Raw genomic sequence first — 6,003 nt, 5'->3', positions numbered from 1 at the left:
CCCCCCCACGGGCCCATTAGCACCCCAGCAGCACCCTGCATCCACCGGTGGAAGGTGGCCAGGTCTCACCTCGGCCGGAGGATAATGAGCATGTGCCCTGGTCGGAAGGAGTATTCAGAGCCGTTACTGCAGTATAAGTACTAGTACTACACTGTCAAAATACTCTGTTACAAGCTAAAGTACTGCCTTGGAAATGTAACTCCAGTAAAAGTGTGTAAGTGTCATCAGGGAAATGTAGTTAAAAGTTTTAGTATTAAAAGTAGAGATTAATCCTCCCGTTGTAGAAAGATTAAAGGATCCAATCAGCTGTTTGATGACATCATCTCAGCTGGACATGTCTTTTCTTTCTCTCTGTCTCTCTGTCTCTTTAATTCTTTGTCTTTTTTCCTGTCTCTTTCTGTCTTTGTCTCCCTTTCAGTCTTTGTCATTCTTTGTCTATTTCTGTCTCTTAGTCTGTCTGTTTCTCTCCTTTTTCCCCCGTCTCTTTATTTCCGTCTGTCTCTTTTCTTCGTCTTTTTTTTTCTCTGTCTCTTTAATTTTTTTTCTTTCTTTTCCTGTCTCTTTCTGTCATTGTCTCTGTCTATTTCTGTCTCTTTGTCTATGTTTCTGTCTCTTAGACCTTAGTGGTCCCTAATACTGTATCTGAAGTCTCTTTATATAGACCTTAGTGGTCCCTAATACTGGATCTGAAGTCTCTTTTATACATATATTCTGTCTCTTTCTGTCTTTGTCTCCGTCTCTCTCTCTTTCGGTATCTTTTTTGTCCGTTTCTTTCTCTCTTTTAGTCTTTCTGTCCCTTTAAGTAAAGTACAAGTACCTCAACATGTGTACTAAAGTACAGTAGTTGTGTACATGTACTCAGTATCAGTAGTAGTATGTGTATGTGGTGAGCGGCGGCTCACGTGGCGACACAACATAAACAACCTGTTGTTTCCACGAAGAGAATGTTAAAGTCCATCGAGGCTTTGACTGGGAGAGGCAGCGACGTGGATTTTAAATGCACTACATTAGTAGACCTGCAAAGACTAAGTGGCCCTGCAGAGTCCTGGGTCCGACCTGTGTGCAGTTTGCATGCGGTCCCCGGGGTTTGCGTGGGTTTCCTCCTGGTCCTACGGGTTTATCCCACCACTAAGACATGCATGCTGGGTAAATCCTGCCATTGCCCTGGACCTTGGTACTGGCATTACAAGTGGAGCTGGTCTCAGGGTGCAGGACTACGTCTGGCCACACATGTGTCTTTTCCACCAAGGCGGTTCTGGTGCTGGTTCAGAGTCGGGGCCAAATATCGAACCGGTTCTTTGCTTTTCCACACGAATAAACCTGGTTCTTGGCCAAGAACACGGGTTCCTACTCAGCACCAACGTAGCGCTGGTCTAGAGATAAGAACCGGTTACGTCAGGTGCTGGGGGGGCGGGGGGGGTTGTCATGACGTTCGAAAACCCCGGTCAGCTGTTAACCATAGAGAGCTGTTAATGTTAGCTTTGGACACGGATGGGAAACCAGAACCACCGTGGTCTGGGGAGGAAACCAGAACCACCGTGGTCTGGGGAGGAAACCAGAACCACCGTGGTCTGGGGAGGACACCACCGGTCTGCTGGCTCTCAGGCCGGGGAACATCCAGCTGGTTCTTAGAGAACTGGCGAGTAGAACCAGCGTCAAACTGGGACTAGCACCAGAACCAGAACCAGCACCTGGTTAGCCTTGGAGGAGAAGACATCACATATAAAACTAGTGAGATGTCTCACTCTGGAGATAGAACTAGAGAGATGTCTCACTCTGGAGATAGAACTAGTTTGATGTCTCACTCTGTAGATAGAACTAGAGAGATGTCTCACTCTGGAGATAGAACTAGAGAGATGTCTCACTCTGGAGATAAAACTAGTGAGATTTCTCACTCTGGAGATAAAACTAGTGAGATGTCTCACTCTGGAGATAAAACTAGTGAGATGTCTCACTCTGGAGATAAAACTAGAGAGATGTCTCACTCTGGAGATAAAACTAGAGAGATGTCTCACTCTGGAGATAAAACTAGAGAGATGTCTCACTCTGGAGATAGAACTAGAGAGATGTCTCACTCTGGAGATAGAACTAGAGAGATGTCTCACTCTGGAGATAGAACTAGAGAGATGTCTCACTCTGGAGATAGAACTAGAGAGATGTCTCACTCTGGAGATAGAACTAGAGAGATGTCTCACTCTGGAGATAGAACTAGAGAGATGTCTCACTCTGGAGATAGAACAGAGACCTAAACACACCGGGTGGAAACAGGATCTGCAGCAATGTGCAGAACAACAAAAATATGGTGTTTTTTGTAAATGAAACCACGGAAACCTATTCTGGTACAACCTCAAAATACAAATATGAACCTGGAAATGAGCAGAACATGGGCACTTTAAAAAGTTTGCACCTAAACCTTATAATAAGAGAAAAACCTGCAGTCGACTAGTCGTCTGGCGCTGCAGCGATGACACAAATAACAGCTGAATTTACACTTTTCTCTTTTAAAAAAAAGGCGACGACATGTTGTTATTGTAGGTTATACATTTTCTTAATCTAATAAAAACCTCCGGACACCGTGACCTGCACTAAAACTACAAAAGGTCCAATTCACAAGACCCAAACTGGGACTACTTGGCCCCCCGAAAACCCTGAAAACCCCAGCAGACCAGCTGGTTGTGTGCAGGAGGATTTTAGTGGGAGAGGGAGAAGAAGCAGTGGATGCAACATTTCAACTGCAGCTACAGAACAACAAGAATCTAGGAAGTAAACACTTCCTCTTTCAGAGGAGGCCTGTGTGTGTGTGTGTGTGTGTGTGTGTGTGTGTGTGTGTGTGTGTGTGTGTGTGTGTGTGTGTGTGTGTGTGTGTGTGTGTGTGTGTGTGTGTGTCCTGCTGAATCATTAGCAACTGATTCTGGATTACACTTGGACGCCATGTTCAGCCAGTTGGTAACATTTAATGCAAAAAGCAGTGCCTTGTTATGCAATACTAGGCATGGGGGAGACATGTTCACGTGCACACAGCGGGGGGGGGGGGGGGGGATGAAAACACTGTGCAACAACGGTGCATTCAAAGACCTGGAATCGTGCACATTATTATATTTTGTAACGCCAGTTTGGCCATAAACGTCCCAACGTTAACGGTTGTCGTATCTTGGCGGTTTGTGTTGTTGAAGCAACATCTCAGCCACTCTCAGGCTCCATTCACACCACTACTCTGTCACGTTTAAGCGTAGCAGAACTAATCTCCGTGTGACATGACTGTGCAGAAGAGCCCGGTCAATATATATCGGTTGGCCAATATCCTCGGCCGATATTGGGCATCTCCCAAACTAATCGGTATCATCGTCTATACTGGCCGAAATGGTAGAAAAGCAGAAATTAGCCACTTGGCTTAAGAAAGTCGGCGTGTATGTTTACGCTAAGTCATGAGGTCACGTTAGATGACGTCAGCGTGCGGGAGTTTCTCTGCAATTTTTGACCTACTTGCCCCCCCACCCCCCACCCCCCACTGTGCAAAGTGTTGTGCTGTCCTGAGCTCTTTTTACCATTAAAAGCTCCCAGAGTACCAGGCTCAGTGAGTGTAAAGGAGCTTTAATTAGCGCCCTATCTCCACACTGACCAACATCGTCATGGTGAATATTTAACGCTGCAGGAAGTAATCACGTGTCAATATTTAACATGTTAACAGGACGTCATTTTTACAGCTGCGTCTGTGGCCATGTAATTAAACCGTGTTGATAACAGACCACGCCGTTAAGTGCCAAGGTTTTGACGTGTTTAGTGGGAAAAAAATAGCGATACAAGAATCTACACGCTGGCCCTTTAAAGCTTTAGTGCTGGGGTGTGAAACTCAGTTTCCCAAGGGCAACGCTGGAAAATTAAAATCACACCAATGACCGGAAATGCAGTAACTGAAGCAAAAAAGTCAAATAATATGACTGTATTATTGCATGTCTCATATGCTGCAGTCTTCTCACGTCCTCCTAACCTGGATGACTAGTTGGCTTAAAAACCTGTTTTTCTGGCTACGGCTTGACACCTGACCGGGGGGGGGGGGGGGGGGGGGGGGGGGGGGGGGGGGGGGGGGGGGGGGGGGGATGGAGAAGCGTGTGAGAAATGGAGCAAATTTCAGACATGCCATCATTTGGTCATGGTGGAGGACTGGCAGCTGGAGAGGAGTCCCGGTCTCGTCTCTTACGCGGGTTTAAAAAGGTGGAATATTTAAGCATGGAGGTTTTCAACTGTGTTTCATCTCTTCTAAAGATCTTCCACAGAAGGATTAGTTTGAGGTAACTCCATCCCACAGCTGAGGATAGATCGGTACGTTTCTATATATTAGACGTGTCTCACAAATAAGGAGTTGTTTCAAAAGGTAACCATGATAACCATGTCTCACAGAAATACATTAACTGACCGGTGCAGGACAAGACATGAGAAACGCAGTTAGTCTGAGGTTCAGAGAGACACTTTGGGTACACACTGTGTGTGTGTGTGTGTGTGTGTGTGTGTGTGTGTGTGTACCCACGGTTATCTTCCCTGTTCAATAATTGAATAAAGCTGCATTTAATCTAAATGCATTGGACTCGTCATGTGTGCCGTCTCCTCCGTCACTTCTGGTCGTGATTCCCAGAAACCACCCAGATATTAATACGGGTTCCTCGAAACCAGCAGGCCGTCCGATCGCCCCCCCGACGCCTCTCGGCATGACTAAAGCCTCCAGTGTTGCCGTCAGGATCTCACCTCTCTGCCAGAGGACTTAACCTTGGCGCGCGGAGAATGTGGCAGCACCACGTTATCTCCACAGTGCCCCATTAAACCCCCCCCCCCCCTCAACGAGCACGTGGCTGAAAGCTTCACACAGGAAACACTGCACTACAGGTCTGTAACCCTGCACACAACCTCTACCATCCTGTACCAAGTTCTGCCATTAAACTAGATGCACAGATACCAGCCTAACCTCTCCCAACCTCCCCGCTCTCTCGCGTTCAGCTCATTACTCCAACATCATCATTTGCGATTTCCAAATTAATGCAATTCCTCTGAAACCGTCTCAAGCACTTAAGCGTGCTAATGCCATGTTTGATAAGGTTGCACAGAAGAAGAAGAAGAAGAAGAAGAAACACAATGCAATCATTTCATCCAGTCGGATTGGAGACATCATGGTGAGGTTTTAAGTCGTGCTTTTTGAGTCCATTAGCTTAGGCTCTTATCTCGGCATCTCCTGTGTAACAACGGGCAATTAATAACAAAGCTCATACCTAACATGAAATCACTGACACAAGAGCAGCTTGTTCTGGTTTGTTCCAACAGAAGTACCTCTGCATGATGCAGTAAATACTACATGTACTGTACCTCTGCAGGATGCAGTAAATACATGTACTGTACCTCTGCAGGATGCAGTTAAACTACATATACCTCTGCAGGATGCAGTTATACTACTTATACCTCTGCAGGATGCAGTTATACTACTTATACCTCTGCAGGATGCAGTTAAACTACATATACCTCTGCAGGATGCAGTTAAACTACATATACCTCTGGAGGATGCAGTTAAAACTACATATACCTCTGCAGGATGAAGTTAAAGCTACATGTACCTCTTTAGGATGAAGTTAAACTACATGTACCTCTGCAGGATGCAGTTAAACTACATATACCTCTGCAGGATGAAGTTAAAGCTACATGTACCTCTGCAGGATGAAGTTAAACTACATATACCTCTGGAGGATGCAGTTAAAACTACATGTACCTCTGCAGGATGCAGTTAAAACTACATATACCTCTGCAAGATGCATCTTAAAATACATGTACTGTACCTCTGCAGGATGCAGTTAAAACTACATGTACCTCTGCAGGATGCAGTTAAACTACATATACCTCTGCAAGATGCATCTTAAAATACATGTACTGTACCTCTGCATGGTGCAGTTAAACTACATATACCTCTGCAGGATGCAGTTAAAACTACATATACCTCTGCAAGATGCATCTTAAAATACATGT

Source organism: Etheostoma cragini, chromosome 16 (genome assembly GCF_013103735.1).
Source record: "Etheostoma cragini isolate CJK2018 chromosome 16, CSU_Ecrag_1.0, whole genome shotgun sequence".
Lineage (NCBI taxonomy): Eukaryota > Metazoa > Chordata > Actinopteri > Perciformes > Percidae > Etheostoma > Etheostoma cragini.
The sequence above is the reverse complement of the archived record's forward strand: the minus strand, read 5'-3'. Positions refer to the sequence as shown.